This window comes from Macaca fascicularis, chromosome 3 (genome assembly GCF_037993035.2).
Source record: "Macaca fascicularis isolate 582-1 chromosome 3, T2T-MFA8v1.1".
Classification (NCBI taxonomy): domain Eukaryota; kingdom Metazoa; phylum Chordata; class Mammalia; order Primates; family Cercopithecidae; genus Macaca; species Macaca fascicularis.
The window spans coordinates 165,552,190-165,574,747 of NC_088377.1; the positions used below are offsets into that span (position 1 = coordinate 165,552,190).

Consider the following 22,558-nt stretch of genomic DNA (forward strand, 5'->3'; position numbering starts at 1 on the left):
GTAATCACAGCACTTTGGGAGGCCGAGGAAGGTGGATCACCTGAGGTCAGGAGTTCAAAACAAGCCTGGCCAACATGGCGAAACCCCGTCTCTACTAAAAATACAAAAATTAGCTGGGTGCAGTGGCGCGTGCCTGCAATCCCAGCTACCTGGGAAGTTGAGGCAGGAGAATCACTTGAATCCAGGATGTGGAGATTGTGGTGAGCCAAGATTGCACAACTGCACTCCAGCCTGGGCAACAAAGTGATACTTTGTCTCAAAAAATAAAATAAAATAAAATAATAAACATAATCCCCATACCAAAGTAGCATATTTTGGGGTAGCATGTTCTGAATTCCTTCATTTCCCCCATCTGAAACTTTACCATAAGTTTCTCATAATAAAATCTGAATTAATGGCTATGGAGAGAAGAATCAGTTTAGTTGCTGAGTGATAGATCTTCAAAAGAAGAATATACAGCTTAGAATGAGAATAAATAACCAGAAAAGTGCAAACTTAAGCACATTTCTTCATATTCCATTAAACCAATCTCCCAACTGTGGGAATTGGTCAGTCTAATAAAATGGTTGAGCCTCATTGTCTTATGGAGAATATTAATCTTTTTTGTTCAAAGGTATAAATCAGACAATATTTGTACCAACTGATTCACAAAGAGGCAGCATTTTCATCAACCACACAAGATAAAATGATCAGTGTTGTTCATGAACAAAAAGTGGATCCTGTAATTCTCCAGATCTAGTATGTTCCACAACTGTTGTTATTGGTCATATTGATGTCTCCACACCTTCATTTTCATGTGCCTCTGTCAGTTTGTAAAAGCAGAAAATGTCGTGAAATATTTGACATAGGAGACCTGCAATCTGGCTTTGACAGCTAAAAGGCTTGATTTTGTCACCTGACCAAGTTAATCCAGATTTTTGATCTATTTATATACAATTTCTGGTGTTAAGGAGCCTAATCAGGAGAGCAGCTGAGCTACCCCACCCAGGTTGTGCAAGAGTGGCCTATGAACCAGCCAACACATTTGGTGATTTGGCAAAACTTTGTGCTATAAAAGGTAGTTCTAGAATCACTTATTGTTACCAGATGGAAAGTCTTGACTGTGAGTTTTCCAGGTTCTTGGAGTGTTGAACAAAGAATTGAACAAAACGTGCAAACAAAGCAACAAAAGAACGAAGCAACAAAAGCACAGATTTATTGAAGTGAAAGTAGCCTCCACAGAGCAGGAGCAAGCTTGAGCAAGTGGTTCAAGAGCCTCATTGCAATGTTCTTCAGGGTTTCAAATTAAACTAAAAGAATTTGGTAACACCCCTAAGTACCCTTTAGAGGCCTCCAATTGTTTATACCCTATGCAAATGAAGGATTGGCCTGTGACCAATCAGAGACTGAAGTGGAGGCTTGGTTTGAGACCAATCAGAGGCTGAAGTGGAGGTTGGCCCACAACCAATCAGAGGCAATTCTCATTTGTGACGTAGGGGAGGAGGGTTTTGTAGAGGGCAGGAACTCTGGCCCCTTTTCACTTGGGCATGGAGAGGTGGAGTTTTCCTTTTGGTCTAATTCCAAGAAGTCAGCCACAGTTTGTCCTCAGGCTTCTTGTCTCCCGACCCTATTCTCCTGCCTCATTATGACCTCCATGAAGGGTTTGAGGATGTGGTGTATGGAGTCAAACTACAGGGTTTGATTGCAATATTGTCTTGGCTTGTTACTTGGAAAGAGATCAGTACCATATTTGTTTTTAATTGGAAAGTTTTTTTTTTTTTCCCCAACATCTTTACTTGAGCAAGGGACAATTGTTGAGCATGCACAGAGGTTTTTCCTTGCCCGATGAACTCATCAGAAGTAAAAGTAGAGTGACATTGTTTTTCTGGCCATGGATACCATACTCTTTCATTAATTTATCTTCCATAGTTGGTCTACCTGGTACCCCATGGACAGGAATAAAAACTAATTCAGGTTTGTTCATGCTATACAGATGTTGACATAAGCAACAATTATATTGTTTAGTTGACATGACCAAGGTTTGAGAAACTCATGCAAGGGTGGTGTCAGGTTTGTGTGAAACCTATAAAGAAAAGAATGAGGTTAATATGAAAGAGGCAGCATTTGAAAGAAAGCCCATAGTGGAGGATCAGAGAGAGAATAGGATAGATTGAGACAAGTAATCTCCAGTGAGCTTCTCAATAAATGGGAGGTTTTGTTTAAAAAGATCCTCCCTTTACTCCCCCCACACACCAGGAAGGAGAGAAACTTAAAGGGGGAAAATAGATGAAAGCAAAGTTTTTTGATCTGTGATCTTGAGGAAAGCTGTTTGCTTTGTGGTGTCATCTTGCTTCTAGAGCCTTGACTCTGAAATCCTTACTATGAGGTCACCTGTAGGGATGGTCTTTCAGTTGTCCTGAGAGTGATGACTGGCTCTACCTTGATGTGGCTCACATGAATTCAGACAGTGTGATAGCAGTGTAGGTGGTTAGCAGTACTTCATAAAGTCCTTCCTAATAAGGTAATAGTACACACTTTTTCTAAAAATCTTGATGTATACCTGATCTCCTGGTTGAAAGAGATGGTTTAATGGATTTTTTCCTATAAGTTCTTTTTATGTCTAGATTTTTATGTTCCCCTGCCCTGATGATTGAGGATGGTATGAAGTAAGAAATTTTAATGAGTGATCCAGAGATTTGGGGAGTGAGTTGTTTATTTCTACTAAAAAATGAGTTTCTTGGTCTGATTCAATCTATAAAGAAATGCCAAGATGAGGAATAACCTCAGTTGTTAATTTCTTTACCACTATCATGGTGTCACTTGAACCTGGGAGACAGAGGTTGCAGTGAGCCGAGATTGCGCCACTGCCCTCCGGCCTTGGTTACAGAATGAGACTCTGTCTCAAAAAAAAAAAAAAAGGTGTTACAATAGAGGAATTGGTTAATAGGGCCTGTGTACAGGTGGTCTGCTACTGTGTTGAGAGGTGCGGAGTCTTATTAAGTCATAAAAGAATGGACACAGAATGGGGGAATGGGGAATGTGGAGGTAAAGAAGGGAACCTAATATAAGAATACTGAATTTGCCAACTAAGGTACCAGTTGTGACTACTTCGTGCAGGAATGGGAACATGCCTGATGCCATAGAGTCTAATTGACTTGAGAATGCGGGAGGAAAATAAAAACTCAGGACCCCAATTCACCATGCCAAAAGGAAAAAAAAAATTAAACTGAAATGTGAGTTGCGCAAGAAACTGCCTTTTCTTTTGTTCCTAAGCAGATAGTTAGAGATAAAATGTTAAATAACTCCATAGGTAGTTACTCTGTGTTCACCTTATCTTATGTAAAGTGCAGATTTACTGAGCGCTGGATGAATACGTAATTGACTATTCCCTACCTATTTCTTTTCCCTTGCAACATGTGGATTATCATACCCTCCTTTTTTCCACAATGGCCTGCCTTTCCCCTTTAAATACTGAGGCCCTCAAATTCATTTTTGGAAAAAGGCATGGACCACAGACTGTTTCTGTGATTCCATGTTTATTTCTTCTGGGCATATGCTTAACTTTGGCAAAATAACCTTCTAAATTGATTGAGACCTGTCTCTGATACTTTCTTGTTTACAAGAAATATAGTATAGGATATCTGTTGATGAAAAGAGTCAAACTGTCAAATATTTGAAGAGATTTATTCTGAGCCAAATATGAGTGATCATGGCCAGTGACACAGTCCTCAGGAGGTCCTAAGAACATGTGTCCAAGGTAGTTGGGGTGTAGCAGGACAAACCACAGACAAAACCCCTCAGACACTGAGTTAAAGAAGGAAGGGCTTTATTCAGCCAGGAGCTTTGGCAAGACTCATGTCTCCAAAAACTGAGCTCCCCGAGTGAGTAATTCCTATCTCTTTTAAGGGCTTACAACTCTAAGGGGGTCCACGTGAGGGGGTCGTGATTGATTGAGCAAGCAGTGGGTATGTGACTGGGTGCTGAAACAGAACAGGACAGGGATTTTCACAGTGCTTTTTCACATAATGTCTGGAATCTATAGATAACATAACCAGTTAGGTCAGGGGTCAATCTTTAACCACCCAGGGCGTGACGCCGGGCTGTCTGCCTGTGGATTTCATTTCTGCCTTTTAGTTTTTACTTTTTCTTTCTTTGGAGGCAGAAATTGGGCATAAGACAATATGAGGGGTGGTCTCCTCCCTTATTTATACAGCTTGGTTTTACGTATTTTAGGAAGGCATGAGACATTAATCAAATACGTTTAAGAAAATACATTGGTTTGGTTTAGAAAGGCAGGACAACTCAAAGTGGGGGCTTCCAGCCTGTAGGTAAATTTAAATATTTTCTGGCTGACAATTGGTTGAGGTTGTCTGAAGACCTGGGATCGACAGAGAGGAATGTTCAGGTTAAAGATAAAGGATTATGGACACCAAGTTTTATTGTGCAGAGGAAGCTCTTAGATAGCAGATTTTAGAGAGACCAGGTTGTAAATAGTTTTTTTAATAGGACTTAAAAGTGTGCCTGGCTCTTAGTTGATTATCTCCTGGATCTGGGAAGGAAGAAAGGAAAACAAAAAGGAAAGGGATTCTCTATAGAATGTGGATTCTTCCCACAAGACACTTTGCAGGGCAATTTTAAGGTATGGCAAGGAAATATATCTTGGGGTTAAACATTTTTTTTCCTTGTCTCATAATGTTATGCCAGAGTCAGATTGAAAAGTAAGCCACAATATATACGGTCCAATAAAACCCAACTGATGAGAATTTACAGTTTGTAGGGCATGACTCCCTAGACCCCTTAGGTAGAAATTTGGGTAAGAAAAAAATCAGAGCTTAGTCCTCATATCCAAGAGGCAAGAGGTTGTTCTGAATACCCCAAACAATCCTATTCTTTTCATGGTAGTATAGGTGAAACGGTTTGCCAAAGTTGGGTAAGCCAAGAGCTGGCTATGTGAGAAGTGCTCATTTTCAGGCTTTGCAGTTCAATGGCTCCAAGAGCCAGGAAATGAACTCTGAAGTAGCATCGGGAGGAGGGCATCTATAGAGGTTTAGCATGGGCAGCAAAAGCAGGAATTCATCGGTGACATTTAGCTGCCCCTAGGAATTTATGCAGTTGCTTTTTGTTTTTGGGAGAGAGATGGGCAAGGCTGATTCAAGGCATTTTGTGCTATTTTTAGTGCCCTGAGATATCTCATGTCCTAAGCAGGTAACAGTTGTTTGCATCCACTGATGTTTAGATATGAAGGATTTAAGGCCTCATTCAGCTACTTATTTTAGGAGAATGAGGGAGTCTATAAGATCACTCTGTTTAGTTTGGCTATAAAGAAAGAGGTTATTAATGTATTGAAAAAGAGTGAAGCCTTGAGTAAAAGCTACAGGGTTGAGATTGGTTTTACGGACTTAGAAAAATATTGAGGGGAACTCATAATATCTATGAGGTATGCATCTATGTTGATTTTCTTCCTCTAAACATAAGTGCAAAGACAAATTTTGAGTCCCAGAGTAATGGAATTAAAAAGAAAGCTGACCAGAGGTTAATTACTATAAACCAGACTGCATCAGCAGGAATTGAGGTCAGAATAGTGGCTGGATTAGGAATTATGGGGTGATGGGGCATTATAAGAGTTTATGACTCTCAGATCTTGTACAAATCTAAGATGGGATTTGATTCCCATCTAAATCAAATTTTACTTTTATTATTGGCAAGATTAGGGTATTGCAGGGTAAGAAGGTATAAGAAAACCCTGCTATAAAATAGTCGATTATAGGTTCAATTCCTTATTTTTCATCTTGAAAGAGAGAGTATTGGGCTACTTATAGGAAAAGTTTATTACTCTTCCAGGTAACACCCATTGACTGTGCACTCAGTAGCTATCCAATCTCATTTATATGTGAGGCCCAAATACTAAGTGGGATATCTTTTAGGACTGCATCCTCTTCAGAAGATTTTAAATTGATATGGGTTTCCATTAGGGAAGGTAGGAAGCTTGAGGTTTGGTCTGAAGGTAGGAAAATAAAAAACATCTTTATAATTATACTCTATGGTGGCATTAAATTTACATAACAAACCTCTGCCTAAAAGGTTTGCCAGTAAGAAGTCAGAAACTAGAAAGGCGTGATGGATGTTAAGAGGGCCTACAAATATTGGGTGGCCTAAGATGTAGGCAATGAAACAGGCTTCCCTGGAGTTCCAACAGCTGAATAGAATTAGAGGTGATAGATAGAGATGAATACTTTGAGCCAGTAGTAGAGAAAGTCACGTCAGTGTCAATTTAAAAATTCAGTTCTTGATCTTCTATTTTAAGGATGGAGGATATGCTTCCTCTCTCAGAAAGAGGAAAATGGATCCTCTGAGGAAGTTGGGGTCAGGAGAGATTGTTTAAGCTTTCCTTTCTTTTAAGTGCAGGACAATTGTTTTTTTCAATGTCTGGCTTTGTATATAGTACCCGCAAACATCTTGAAATGAATAGGGGAGGCTCTGGGGCTGGTAAGAAAAATGGGTGGGACTTGAGTTGCCCCTAGAGTCATAGATGTGTTTTTATAAAGACTAAATTTGCAAGGCAAGGACAGTTGATGTTAATTTTTCCCCCCTCCTCTTTTCCTGCAAGCCTTTTTTCAATGAATGGGGTAGAAGCTTCAATCATAATGTTGAAGAGACTGTCCTGCCCAGACAAAAAAGCTACTGTGGATTTGCCTCCTTATTCCAGACAGAGGATTTCCAATAAAGGTGGAAATAATAAGATTTTTCTGTTCTGGGGCTTTGAGGTTAAATGCAGCATGCCTTTGGAAAGTCTGTATACAACATTCCACAAAAATCTTGGCATCCTTTTCTTTCTGAGTGTACTTTTCAACCTAAGACCAATTTACTTTGGTGGGAAAGGTCTCTACTATCACTTTTATGAGGCCCTAAATATCAGCTGCCAGCTGAGTCATTTCCTCGTCATTTGCAGGAAGGCCTGGGAGAAGTTCTGGCTACCTGTTTTCTTTATGTGTGTTTGCTGCTGGGGAGAGGTAGTTGTCCCTAGGGGGCTGTCTGGCTTGTCTGGTAACCACAGTATCACCCTGGGTAGGAAGAGCCAATCAAAATCCCTAGGAGGGGAGTTGTATATTGTCACTAACTTTTCTAACTTCTCTCTAAGTTTGATAGGATCTTCTGAAAGGTGTATATTTTGGGGGTGGGGTGGGGTGTGGTATAAAACAACTTTTTATTTTAAAAGATCTGCTGCTGTCCAGAGGACATGAATTCTTTGCTGTGGGCACTAAGGATACATCCACAAAAGGAATTTCATGGGAAGACTTGCAGCTGATGGGATCTGATTATATAGACCCAGAAAGTAGATGGAATTATAAGGGACAATGAAATGAGCCCTGCTGTGTATCCCTGGGGCCTCTGACAAAGTTATTTTCTGACTATCAGCATTTACATAAGTAACTTGTATTCCCTGGCCTGGAGATTAGGCCAGAGTGCTTTCTGCTATTCTTGCAGGGAAAAAGAATTTAAAGAAGGAAGCTGGGTGTTTAGGGACTTTTTTTTTTTTTTTTTTCTTAGAAGTCAGAGGAGCTTCAGGGATTATAGGAATTTGCTTAGGAGTCTGGGCTGGATTTGAGGGAGAGAAACATAAGTCAGGGTCTGGAGATTCAAAATACCTTCCGGAAGGTTAGGGATATGGAATTGAGAGTAAAGAAGAGCACAGTTGCAGGGGAAAGGAACATGTACAGTAGATGTGGATTTTTAACTTTTGTTCTAAGTCTAATTTCTGTTCTTAATCTTGAGGGAATCTCTAAGCCTAGCCATAATGCTCTTTTTTGTCCTACTTCCGATTTCAACTTCCCGTAGGTACCAAAAAATCATTTGTTTAGGATGAGAGTTCTCTAAAAATCTTTCTAAAAGTTTTTCTAAATCCATGAATTCATCATGTAGCCATTGCAAATAGGATCTCCAAGCATATATCCACTCTAACAGCAACTCAATCCAATAAATCTTTTCATGAAAAAACCTGGAGGTAACTTTCTAGGTTTAGAATACATTTTTATCATGAATTCAAGAGGTATCCCCAAAGAGGTGCAGAAGATGCAGCTCCAATGATCCAAAAAACACTCCCAAAAATAGCCTAAGAAAGCAAAAACCCTCATTGTCACAGGCAGTAAGAATAATGTTTGTGAAAATTAGTGTCTCTGGTGTCCTACACAAGTGAGATGCCTCCAATTACAGACTCTCTAATCTGTGAGATTGGACAGGTGATGCTGGATGGGACTTCCCGCACTGGCAAAGCAATAAGGGTAGAGACAACAAAGACTCCGTATAGAGTGGGACCTTGAGAGCAAATGAGACATAGGATTTACTGGGGGAACTTACATACAAGGATGGTCTGGTCATGGAGAGCTGGACAGGAGAACTGCTCCCATTTGTAAAAAGCATGCAGATTATATAACATTTTTATTTAGCACCTGCCACCTAGCAAGCTCCATCTAACCCAAAGCAAAGGGCCTTGATTCCCTGTATGGCCTATATTCTAAGGGATGGGTCAGGGGTTCAGATGTCCTTCCTAGCTAAGGAGTGAAACTCTGGGTTGGCTACTCCTGGATTCTTAGACTACAAGGTCATTGTCAGGGTGTTCTTAAGTCATTACTCTCAAGTGCCTCTGCCATACTGACCCCTCATTAAAACAAACTCTCCTGAAAGCTGGCATGGTTGGACAATGAAAATGCTGCTTGCACACTTCATGTTGTTGGGACTCAGAAAGTAATACCCCATAATGAAGGCCTCAGAAGCAAAAGTTTTTATCTGACCACCTTCTGCCCTCCTGTCTCTCAGTCCTATTTGCCTCCAAGGCTAGCCATAAAAACTAGAATTTCTCTTCCCCTGAACAGGTCATAGATATCAGAACCCCTTTTTCCCAAGTCAGCCATAAAACCTAAAAATGTTACTCTAACTTTCCCTCTGTCTTTCTATATAAAAACTGGCCATAAAGGAATCATGTGACCTACCTTGTTTGACTGTAGGTCATAAGACCCCCATTCCAGAGAGATTCCTGTCCCTTACCTAGAAGGAAGGAATGCATGCACAGAGAGGCCAAGAAAAATCTAGACAGGTAGGCCTGGCTGGACTTCTCTCCCTCAGTCTATTAGCATTACTTTTCGTCCAGTCATATTACTATATGGCTGTTCATACTTTGCTGAACTGAAGCATAAAAATAGACAATTTCCCCTCTATCCTTGGGACTCCATTCTGAAGGCTCCTGTATGTACACGTTAAATAGATTTGCATGCCTTTTTTTCCAATTAATCTGCTTTTCTCCAATTGATTTTTCAGCATACCCTCCAATGTCTAGGGTTCCTAGCCTTATGGTAGCCACTTGATGCATCCCTGATAACCTGTACCCATCAGCTGGCAGAAACCAAAGAGCATATCCTCACTGGTTACAAGCCGAGATCTCAGAACATAAAAAGTGATGAAAGGAAAACCTCAGCTTTTTTTTAAAAATTGATGACCCACAGCAAAGTTTGTCCAAACACCTGCCCAATGAGGACAGTAAACCCATCAGTCTATAAAGCCAGTTTTAACAACATGCCTATAGGACATATGCCTGTGATTCCCTTCCATATGAAAAATTACACAAAAGACAGAGACATAGGAAAACAATGACCATCTCTGGGAGGGAAAGGATGAATTAAAACCAAGAGTACTTCAAATAAAAATCACAAGGAGTCCAGGTTGAAAATGTCCAGGTTGATGTGGTAAAAATGTTTACCTTTTGCTAACTTTGCTGGGTGCTCCCAAGATCTCAGTGGTAACCTCTGGAGTGTGCACGGTGTCCCAGCCAATGATATCTCACTCTCATTGCCAGAACCCACTTGCATTCTGGGCTCCTCGGCTATGGGATCAGTCCAATCCCAAATTGGGGCAGCCACATCAAGTGGTATCTATGGCTAGGAGGGCTCAGCTAGTATGTGGAAGACCCTCACCTACTTCGTTGTGCTCCCTTGGATGGGAGTGAAGATGATAATTGTCTTCTTGAAGTTGCATCATGGAGAGCACAGGAGACCTGAGTTGATTCCTTGCCCCCATCTCTGCATTAGATCCAAGCCTTTTTCTTGAGGAGATGGTAACCATACTCTATTTCATAACCTTCATGTGAATCTGTTTCTAACTGCCTATGAAGATGAATAAAGAGAACCTGAACCATTACAAATCTACTGGGAACCACAGAACTGGTTTGAACCATTACTCTGCACACGGACCAGAAAAAGTGTACAAGACCCTAATCTCACCTTCTTTATTTGTATATAAATGATGACCAGTAAACTGATTTGCCATCTCTTTGCTTGTGGCAAAATGTAGCTTAAAGAAATTAAATTTTGATTGGTCACACGCAAAAAAATCATAAGTATCTATACCCAAAGAACTAGTTCACACAAATGGTTTCTCCTGCTAATCTGAATTTGAAAAGGGAAAGACAAGGATAGTCTCTTGCCATTTTCTTTTGACCAGACTCTACAGGCAGAGATTAGGAGGTTGATGTGGTAAAAATGTTTACCTTTTGCTAACATTGCTGGGTGCTCCCAAGATCTCAATGGTAGCCTCTGGAGTGTGCAGGGTGTCCCAGCCAATGATATCCCATTCTCATTGCCAGAACTGTAGGGAAAGAAAAGTAACTTTCCTCTACTCCTGAAGTTCTGTGGGTGAGGCTCATGAATTGAACTGACAAAAACACAGATTAACAGGAGAATAGCAAACAATTTTTAAAATATTATTTATTATATATAATAAAGGTATTTCTTATTCTATCCTACCTATTTTATTCTATCCTATTCTACACTATTATAGTCTATTTTATGGGCTTTTTAAAAGTCTTATTACAAGAAATTAAATTTACTTCATGACTCACTAATAGGTTGTGACCTTCAATCTGGAAAAAATGCTAGGTATAGGCTTACTTAATATCACTTTCTTGTATTACTGTGTTCTCAATTACTCTCTATTGTGCTTCAAATGAATTGCACTACTTAAGTGAAATTTAGTTGTGGCTTTGTTGTAAGACCAACGGGTTCATATGCTTGCTACACAGTAAAGTGCAATACACTGAGACAGCAGTGTTTGCAGCAGAGAAAGAGTTTATTGATTGCAGGGCAGCCAGGTGAGGAGATGGGAGGAGACTCTCAAATCCATCTCTTCAAGGATTTCTGGGATGAGGTTTTTAAGGGGATTGTAGAGGACAATGGGCTGGAAGATTGGGGTTATTGATTGGTCGGGGTAAGAGGGATGAACTCATTAGGATGAGAAAACTGTATTATTTGGAAAAAGGAGACGAGTTAGCTCCTCATGTGGTCCCTAGACCAGCTGACATCAGTAGTTTCACTGGTATGCAGGACTTAAAATACATCTCAAAGGGAAAACTTACATTTAATAATGTTCAAGTTGTCATGTAGAGCAGTTAGGGGGAACTACAATCTTTTAACAGTCTACGTGATTCTGGAGCAACAGGGAAACACTGTTGGGAAGTGGGTCAGAGAGCAAGCTAACCTAACGTTTAATGCTGAGTGTGCTGCAGGCTGGGTTTATCTTAGTTCTCCCCCTCCCTTCTTCCCTGATACATTTTATAAACTTTATGAGAATGCTTTCACTCTGTAATGCTCTTTCTAAATAGACTTTAGCCACAGATGGTCTCAGAGTGGAGGGGCTGACTGAATTCTGCTGTGGAAGTGTTGTTTTACCTTTCCAATTTCCCTTTTAATGAGAAGCATGTGATCTCTGTGGAGGCAAAACACCAGCAGTGTCTCAGTTTATTGGTGGAGATAAAGGGACAATTGTAAATACATCTTGCTCTGAGTTTCTACAATTCGAAATGAATTTTGCTATGTATAACCCTTCCTCTTCCCACCTCACCTTTCTTATTAACCACATTCTTTACAGAAGACTTAGATTATTGTTATTACCCCCAAGCATCTCTGTATTGTCTAAATCAGTATCCATGGAAAATATTTCTTTAATGTTCTTAGGGTAAGGGTTTACAATCTGTAAACTTTTATACAGATACCCCTATTTGAATTATATATATTGGTTTTTATGGCTCCCAAAATGTCAAAAAGAATCCTCTCCATACCTATTACAGTTATCTTTCTTGTAGTTTGGAATAAATGCAAATGAGCCATAATAAGCAAGATTTAATAATATTGGTAGTCCAGGGGAAATAACACTACACTTTAGATTTACATAGTTTCTTAAAAAAACACGTCAGGTCGGGTGCGGTGGCTTACGCCTGTAATCCCAGCACTTTGGAAGGCCCAGGCGGGTGGATCATGAGATCAGGAGATTGAGAGCATCCTGGCTAACACCATGAAACCCTGTCTCTACTAAAAATACAAAAAATTATCTGGGCATGGTGGTGAGTGTCTCTAGTCCCAGCTACTCGGGAGGCTGAGGCAGGAGAATGGCGAGAATCCGGGAGGCAGAGCTTGCAGTAAGCCGAGATCATGCCACTGCACTCCAGCCTGGGCGACAGAGTGAGACTCTGTCTCAAAAAAAAAAAAACCATACACTTCATACGTATCATTTTACTCATTATCCCAACATTCCTGGAATTTAGACAGATTTAGGAATTACTGATGTATTTTAAAAGAGTTAAGTGATGCTTAAAATTGAATAATTTGGATCTTTCAGCTGTTTCGTAATAGAACTACAAATGGAAATAAAGCCTCAATTCTTTTCTGGATCTGAGTTCCTTAGTCTTTTTAGACACGTGTTTCATCAGCTTCCACCTCCCATAGGCAAATGGAGGACAGTAAAGACAGAAAGTAAAAGGTAAAAAGTGGATGTGAGAAGACAGGAAAAAAAGTCATTGTCAAGAAAGACATTAATAAATGTTTCTAGTGTTGTTTTGTGGCACAAGTATATTCTAATCTTGTACTATATCACATTAGTTAGAAAGAATGGTGGCAATTGGTGCTGGGAAGATATTTGATTATGTAAGACTTTAGTCATAGTTTTGCTATCACAAAATGTGCTTTTTTTTTTTTTTTTTTTTCTTAAAGAGATGGAGTTTCACTGTGTTGCCCAGGCTAGAGTGCAGTGGCTGTTCACAGGCATGATATTGGCACAGTACAGCCTCAAACTCCTGGCCTCAAGTGATTCTCTGGCCTCAGCTTTCCAAGCAGCTGGAACTACAGACACATACCACCATGCCTGGCTGTACAAAATGTGCATTCTTAAGGTAGACTTCAGGACATAGCTTTTTAGGAAGATAAATAAAAAGCCACTTAACACTCTGACAAGATTTTTAAACAAGTCATCTATCCCAAGGAAAAATTCAGTCTGCATCCTAAGTGCTCCATGTAGAGGCCTGATACCTCTGTAGGCATCAGATACCTTAAATAGATAACAGGAAAAATAACTTGTTGCATTATCTTTTGAAGATGAGCTAATATAAATTTATTGGCATTTACCTTCAGCATTGGTTAATATGCTTAGTTACAATTGATGAGATTGGGTCCCTATTACCTTTGGACAAAGGTGTTTTCTGTTTGTGTCTGACTATAGTGGCTATTTGGATCTTTAATACAATCCCATATGTAGAAGATTTAGTAACTATGACTTTGGCAAATCATAGAAATAAATCCCAAAAGTCATCTGACTGGTCGAGAGAAGAGAAACACTGGTTATTGCTAATAGACAGTTAATTGCAAACCCATAGCCCTCATTATGGTTATTATACTTTTGTGAACATCATTGTGCAATGCACCAGTAGTAATAAAGGTGTTTGTCATTCTTCTTAAACTTTAGCCTAACTTGGTACCGAGCCCTTTGCCTTAGTGCTAGGCAGCTGAACCACTGTAATCATAGAACCGGGATTGGTCCTAGGTTTTTTTTTTATAGTGGGATGTTGGGTTGACTGAAAGTCAAGTATCACTGATCTCAGCCTGGGGTTTGACAAGAGACATTTGACAGACAGCATCCTCAGCAAAGCTATTATGTTTTTAATTAGCATCTTGCATTTAGATGCTCTTCAAGTCTTTTTTGAGACGGAGTCTTGCTCTGTCGCCCAGGCTGGAGTGCAGTGGCGAGATCTCGGCTCACTGCAAACTCCGCCTCCCGGGTTCTTGCCATTCTCCTGCCTCAGCCTCCCAAGTATCTGGGACTACAGTTGCCCACCACCATGCCCGGCTAATTTTTTGTATTTTTAGTAGAGATGGGATTTCACCCTGTTAGCCAGGATGGTCTCCATCTCCTGATGTCGTGATCCGCCCGCCTCAGCATCCCAAAATGCTGGCATTACAGGCGTGAGCCACCATGCCCAGCCTTAAGTCTTTATTCAATTACTTCATTTCAGTCATATTTGGGTGCGTCAGCCTTATGCTTGCCTGCGAAAGACATGCTAGTCTTCTGAATAATGCTTGTGTTCTGTGGCTTCTGGATGACATACTTGGTTTTTCTTTGAATATTTTGACTTTAAGTTTCATCATCAGCCATAATTTTGAGTTTACTTAAACTCAAAGGACATCAAATTCATTTAGTTAATTAACTAATTATGCACAAGAGGAGAGACAATGATATTCTGCTAATCAAACTCTAATCAGGCTCATTTGTGCATTATTTTTGTCTAAGTTTCAAACTCTGGGCTTGGGTGTCCTTCCTTTCGGAGTCCAGTTCTAGCAAGAACCTGCAAGTCAGTTTAGCAAGAATTCCCCATCTTCGATTTCAGATTACTCTTGGGGGTTCCTCATCCTCCATCATCCCCCAGGAGATATCTGATCACCCCGAGCAGCCTTCAGTAAGAATACTGTTAGGTTGTTTTCACCAGAACCTGCCTTACCTGAGATCTTTCCTCTTAGTAATTTTCTATCCTGCTGATCCCCACCCTGCCTTTTGGCTACAAATTATCGCTTTTCCTTGTTTTTGGAATTGAGCCCAGTAGTATACTGAGGTTTTGTTTCCCCTATTGCAATTGTTTTTTTCTGGATTAAATCTGTTTTTACTGCTGTAATTACTGCTTAGTTCTCTTTTTTTTTTGTTTTTTTTGTTTTTTTTTCTTTGGCTTCTGATTGGTGGATTTAGTTTGTGTTTGAACATCTTCATTTTAAAGTGTCACCATTGGTAATAATTTTGAGTCTAGTGAAATTTAAAGTATATCAAGTTCACTTATATAATTTACTAACTAACTCATTTAGCATGCATCGATTGAGTACCAATTGATGAGTGGCTCTGAAAGTTTAACAATAAACTAATCCTAATATTAAAGGTGTATTATATATATTCTTTAATAAGCTCTGAAACCTACAAAGATATTTTGGACATAAAATGTTATTCACCTTTTTTCCCCAAAGGAATTATCTTCCAAGAATAAGATGAATTATTTTCTTATTTTTAATACAGCATAATTAGTGTTGACTTATCATACTTTTTTGTTTTTTTAATTTAAGAGATGGGACCTCACTCTGTCATCCAGGCTGGGGTGTGGTGGTGCAATCCCAACTCACTGCAGCTTTAAATTCCTGGCTTAGAATGATTCGCCAACCATAACCTCCCCAGTAGCTGGTACTACAGGTTCACACCACCATGCCCAGCTAACTTTTTTATTTTCTATTTTTTGTAAAGATGGGGGTCTTCCTACGTTGCCCAGACTGGCCTCAAACTCCTGGCCTCAAGTGATCCTTCCGCCTTGGCATCTCAAATCTCTGGAATTACAGCCATGAGCCATGGTGGTGCTTAGACCTATAATGCATTTTTAAAATGTGAAAGTACTAATATTTCTTATAATACATCAATAATACTGAGTCATTGCTGAAGGATTCAATATTTCCAATTCATGTTTAATCAGACTGTGATTTTTCTAGTCTCTTAGATATATTAATTCCTAATTACACCACTACAATAGGACAAGTTTGCTGTACAAATTGGGCATGTGTGAATTATATCTCTATGTTTCCAAATAGTAGTTAAATAAAATTTTATTTTGGGAACTGCTCTTGAAGGATTTCATCATTTTATTCTTCTTTTTCTCCCTCCCCTCTTTCTTCCCATCTTAAGGAAAAGAAGCAGGATTCTGTAAACCAAAAGTTATCTGAGACAGGTCTCAAAACATTTAGCAAGTTTATTTTGCTAAGGCTGTGGACACACCTGTGACGCAGCCTCAGGAGGTCCTGACGTGTTCCCAAGTTGGTCCGGGTACAGCTTGCTTTTACACATTTTAAGGAGAAGTGAGACATTACTCAGTATGTGTAAGATGTACATTGGTTTGGTCTGGCAGGGCGGGACAACTCGAGGTGGGAGCCACCAGGTCATAGGTAGATAAGAGACAAAAGGTGGCATTCTTTTGAGTCCTTGATCAGCTTTCCATTGAATATACAATTTAGTCTGACTCAGTGAATCTGCATTTTTACGTAAACAATAGGGCAGAGGAAGCAATCAGATATGCATGTCTCAGGTGAGCCTCAGTGGGATGACTTTGAATTCTGTCTGTCCTTTGTTCATGAGGAATTCCCTTGTGGGCAAATTGTGAGGGAGGTATGTAGCTTTTTATCTTTGTAGCTAGCTCATTTAGGAATAAAATGGGAAGCAGTTTGCCTGACATAGTTCCCAGCTTGACTTTTTCCTTGACTTAGTGATTTGGGCCTCCCAAGTTTTATTTTTCTTTCACATTTTCCCCTTTTCTTTTAAAAGTCTTTCAGAAAAAGCATTTTAGAAGAAAATGGGCCCTCGTGTCAGGTTATGTCTCATCCCTTGTGGTTAGGACAGTTTATTCCTAGACAGGTAGGTCCCACATTATTAGGAAAGCTCATTTTTAGCAAGTTGTGAAATCTCACGTTTTACAGAAAGAATATGGGGAGAGGAAGGGAGAAAAACAAAGAAGTGAGCAATACTGGAAAATTGATATAGGCATTATTACTCTGAACTTTGTGAATCAGTAGGCTGGTATGAAAGTGGTTTATGTTTGTAAATAGGTTCCTGTCATTTTCTTCTAAAGTTTAATTTGTCTAGCTTCAGTCTGCAGGACTTTAAGAAAGCACAGCTTAATTTTTAGTGATTTCAAATCAGGAAAAATGGGGAAAAAAAGGAATAGAAGAAAAAAGAGAATAGATTATTTTGTAGACCAGTAGTCAGGAAAAATTTTAGAATTCAGTCCAAACTGTAAGTTCAGTCCAAATAATAAAAATTAAAAAATATTTGGCAAGACTAGAATCTAACAACAGGTGTACTATAGTTATTTATTTACTGCCTGAGAGACCTTTTTTCTAAAGTGTAGCTTAAAACAAAGGTCTCTGAGATAGTTTGAAACATATTTTTTCTTTCTCCAGTCCTATTTTCACTAAAGACAAATCATAAGAAAAATTCAGCTGCAAAATAAGTTTTAGTCTTATTATACTTGGCCATAAAGGCCTGACAGTATATGCATAAAATTGGCAAGAATAATTGTTTCTTTTTTAAAAAAATTGGCTTTGCTGAAACTTTATTCCATAGGGAATCTCAGATTTGACTTTAATGCCTTAAGCCCAGCCTGTGCCTGCAAATACCTGTATTAATGGAGTGAATTCCTCACCTCTAGGTCCCAAAGAATCTTGGGGCTCCTGGGACTTTACTTGTCATAGGTCAGGAACCTGTACAGGGACTGCGTAGACAAGATAGAAGACCAGCTTTCTGAAGGGACTTTTATTGCTCTTTAATTCAACTTTGATTCCTTAAAGGAGTCTGTATCTGAAAGAATTCAATTCCAGTAAAAAAAACCTTGGTAAAATAATTAGTGTCTACAATTATGTCCTGTTACAAAAGAAAACAGATTCTTATTATACTTATGCAAATAACTATATTGCTATAAGTTAAGCATACTTGCAACTGGTTTCCAAATTGTGGAGAAATCACGTAGAGAGAAATATGCTCCAAATTTTGTTTATAGGCATATACTTTACTCAATTACTAAAAGCTGTAAGTATTTCAAAAGAAAAATTTTTCTTACCTCTGATAAATGAAGGATCAGTAACATTTTAAGCAAAAAGTAATAAAAGGATTTATTTCAGTCTTCCATGGGGTTTAGTCTATGCAGTTAACTCCTGTTCTGCTTGCTACTCATGAACACTTCAACTCTCCTTAGGAATCTTGGAAGTTTTTCCTCTATTCTAGTGTCACAATCTCCAAAGTTATCAGAAACCTGCCTTCAAGAGCACCTGTCAGAATCCTGTGCTGGTTATAATGCCACCTTTTGAAAAAGATAAAAATAAAACTGGATGACAAAAGTCTTAGAACAGTCATAGTTAAATACACAATTTACAAGAAAATTGGTTACTTCTGTGAAATACAACAATTTCACGTAATAATCATAATTATTACTGATAACATATGCTTAGATGTATTAGAAGCACAGGAATTTTGTACAACTCCAGAACACACACTAATAACACATTTATATAAATATAATTCAAAGAAGGTTGAACATTGTTTCATATTTGACAATGCTTCCTGTATGATTTTATTATATCAAATAAACCAAATATCTCTTATAAACTTTAGGGAACTCATATCAATAAATTTATGAGGACCAAAATTAGAATTTGATTTTGGAAGGTTTTTCAAATATAAAATGTTTAGAACACTTGATATCACAAAATAGGATCACAGTCATTATAAAGTAAGTCATTTATTTAGCCAAAATGATAACTCAAAGATTAAAAAAACAAAAGCAGAAACCTTTGTCTTCGAGAGAGGAGACTTAATTTCCCAAACAATAAGCCTTAATGAAGACAGAAGGAAGTCAATTAAATATGTCTCTCAAATCTTATAAACTGCCTATAAAAATTTAATTATCTTGACCATAAGATATGATTTCCATAAGCCTTTTTGTAACCTTTATAATCTTTTATTAAGAAGTGGGTTAATGCTCCAAGAAAACCTTGTTGGCCAGGTGCTGTGGCTCACACCTGTAATCCCAGCACTTTGGGAAGCCAAGGCGGGTGGATCATGAGGTCAGGAGATCAAGACCATCCTGGCTAACATGGTGAAACCCCATCTCTACTAAAAATACAAAAAATCAGCTGGGCGTGGTGGCAGATGCCTGTAGTCCCAGCTACTCGGGAGGCTGAGGCAGGAGAATGGTGTGAACCCAGGAGGCGGAGCTTGCAGTGAGCCAAGATCACACCACTGCACTCCAGTCTGGGCGACAGAGTGAGACTCCATCTCAAAAAAAAAAAAAAAAAAAAAAAGAAAATCTTGTTATTCTAACACAGGGGTCCGTATTCTGGTCTTGCCTCAGCATGCCTTCAACATTAATGGTTAATTTATAGAGAAACTGAACTTATTTTCTCTCAAAATCAGCCCTTATGATCTCACATGCCTAGCTCTTCTGCTGTAGTCCCTGGGACTTGAATTGAATAGTTTTAGTTTCTGGCCCTGTGTCTCATGAACACAGTTTATTTTGATTGGCATCTTCTCCTGGGTCTGAAGTTGAGGCTTTAACTGCTGTCAGTGTTTAAGATTTAGCAAGATTTGGGGTCCTTTTTTGAGTCAGAAGTCAAAGCCCTGTACTCAATGACACAAGGACTGTAAAAGCACATGCAGAAAGTTACAGGGATGTAATAACCTTAATTAAATAAAAATTTAATCTCAGTTTTTTCCTAAGCAAACCCAAACTTAATAATAATGACAGAGAAATTTTTTTGATAAAATGTAAAATCTGTTTGTTAGGCCCAGTTACCAAAAGGCAAAAAAAAAGACCTTCTGCAATGTGACTACTGTTCATTTAGACAATTTTCACGTCAGATCTAATGAGAATGGTACTTGAATTAATTAGACATAGGAGGTGCTTCCTGAGCAGTTTAAAGCCAAGAGCACAGAATATTATGTTGGAAGAAAACATTTCCTTTAGACCTTCAAGATAAAACATTATTAGCATCAGGACAAAACAATTATGACCCAAAGAAAAAACTTACAGTAGTTGAAAATGAATTGAAGGACAGAATTATTATTTCAGTCCATTTAAAAGGGGAGAGAGACCTGAAAACACCGAGACGCAGTAAAAGTTGAACTTTGCATACAAAAAATTATAAAGTCTTGTGATTTTATTGAGTAAAGCAGTACCTTAAGAAAATCTCGTTATTCTAATAAATTATTTAGCGTGTAAGTGGGGTTTTAAAAATATTAAATATAGACAACTTGATCATATAAAAGTTTTTTCTTTTCATAAACCCTCTTATTATGACTTACACAGACCATTCATGACATGCTTGAACATGGTTGTCCTGAACATCCCTCTTTCTTTAACAACCAGTCATTTTATTCTAGGACAAAAATTTAGCATACAAGATTGTTTTGCATATAAAATTATTTTTCTTTAAACTTTCTTACCAAAAATACTACTTTATTTCTTTAACTTTCTTTACATCTCTCTTATTTCCAGGTTAGTTTTACCTTGTTTTATACATAATCTTTAAAATAGCTTTGAATTAGACAAAAAGTATTCATCTTTGAACAAGAACGCATCTTTTTTTTTTTTTTAGAAAGAATGTTTTCCTACTCTACATACTTTTTAATTGGAAAATACCCATTTAATAAAATATCTATTATTTAATTTAATATAACTTTAGGTTCTAAATTATGATATTTATCTACAAGTATTTATCCCATTACATCTACCCAATTATTTTATTTTAATAGTTTACCTGGGTTATTTATGAAAACTGTGATAGTAATCATTTAAGGCTATTTCCCTGTCATCATTTTACAGCATGTGAATTTCAGGAGTTTACCTAAGTAAGAACCTTAAGATTAAATATGTGGTTATTTTACTAAGTAATTCAAGATTTAGCTGTTTTCATTAAACCAATATTAACATCTTATTTATAAAAAATTATAAAAGCAAAGATCATTCCATTTTGGGCTGAGTTTATCATTTAATTACCCTTATGCCAATGTTGACACCTTATGAAAGGGATAAGGGATAAGTATGAAATCTCTTGACCAATAAATGCAAACAAAAATACACACTGACAATTTTTAAGACATTTCTAATATTACTTACTAATAATTTTAAAACTAGCTTATGAAAGGTTTTACTTAAGTCATGTGAACTTGAAAAGCATTTGGACTTATTTTTTCATTTATAAGTACTCCTTAACTTTAAACCCAATTTGGTAACTTGTGGCCAAAAACGTAACAAAGTATGTGTACATACACACAAACACACATACACACTCACACACACAAAGATCCTACAGCTTTTACTTCAGAAATCTAGCCATGAGATATTAATACAAAACCCATTGGTTTGCAAAACAATAACAAAAATGTTTGTATGAGAACAGTGGATTTTATCTCAGTAGGAAAGTAACAGCAGACAAAGCAGGCAGGAAAAAAAAAACAGAGATAGAGAATTTAGGAACTTTATAGCTGCAGGTTGACCTTAGGGCTCTGAATTTTCCTTGACATAATTTGCCTGTAAGTATAAAATGTGCACAAGAACAGTCCTAATGTGTAACCAGCTTGAGTATTAGAAAACCTAGCATGCCCTTCCATTTATACTACCTCTTGCAAGTAGAGACATCATAAAACCAAACAGGGTGCCTGAGAGGAGGTCATCCTCCTTGTCTTTCCTTTCTTAGATGATTTGTTTCCCACATTTTTTCTTAAAAGGAGGAACTTAGCTGTGTCCTAAGGTTTGGCATGGGGGAGTCCAAGTGTGCTGGTTGTGGGCGGGACTCCACATTGTACCACTGCTGAGTCGTTTCTGCCCTCTTATTGTTGCAGTTTCTGTCTCCAGAGGTCTAGCACCTCTGGGAGAGCTCGAAGTGTAAAGTGGTCAGCTTCCATATGCACTTACTGGATGAGCCTTTTTAAACTAATTTTGTTGGTGGTTCCCCATAAGGCCACTACATGTCACAGGGGGTTAACCCCTATTCACTCCAACTTGGCCGCTGGTACCCAAGGGTGCTTTTTGGCTAGGAACTTGAGAGAGCAAAATGCCCTTTCTCTTCAGAGCTGAGAAAACTCAGTCTCTCATTTATCAATGACTGACAGTTCAGGTTCTCACGGAAAAGCACAGTCAAGCCAATTTAGATTAATTTTGGGAGTAAAGGTAATGAAAAAGATTCTTCAGAATGCACCTCTGAATTAGAATTAGGATCCTAAACACCAACTTCCTAGGAGGAAAAAAAAAAAAATCAGTGAAGACCACTTCCTGTAACTGTCCTCAGCCAGCTTTAACTTTGTTAGCTTTTGTCCACCATTACACATGCCAAGGTCAAATCCTTTCATAGTACAAGGCAATCTTTTGTACCCTCCAAAGCCAAAGAGGTCAGGTAATGCAAATACAGGAAAGTAGACCTTTGGACCTAGGAAGAATCTGCCCATGACTTTTGAAACTCTACGAAGAAAGCAGAACACCCCAAAAAAGGGCAAGTGGTGCCCATGTTCTGAGTTCTTTTAGGGGTTTGAATCAGTAGAAGCCTCTTTAGATTTTTCCTGGTATTGAAGATAGTGAAAGGAGGGGAAGGAATAGGGTGAAGAAAAGTAAACGAAAGAACAGTTGTTTTTTTTAAGAAAGGAAACAAACACAGAAACCAAGCACTTTTTTCCCCCCTCTCTTTTGCAGTTATGAGGA

The 22,558-nt window shown here is 38.4% G+C and overlaps 1 protein-coding gene across 1 annotated transcript in view; it reads left to right on the plus strand.

The window, feature by feature from the left end:
- The first annotated feature begins 2,349 nt into the window (after positions 1-2,349).
- The window catches only part of SPAM1 (sperm adhesion molecule 1), a 34,491-nt gene continuing 14,282 nt past the window's right edge, over positions 2,350-22,558 (plus strand). The window contains exon 1 of the mRNA XM_045387985.2: positions 2,350-2,500. The gene's annotated coding sequence lies outside the window, so the exon portion shown is untranslated. The remainder of the gene's footprint in view (positions 2,501-22,558) is intronic.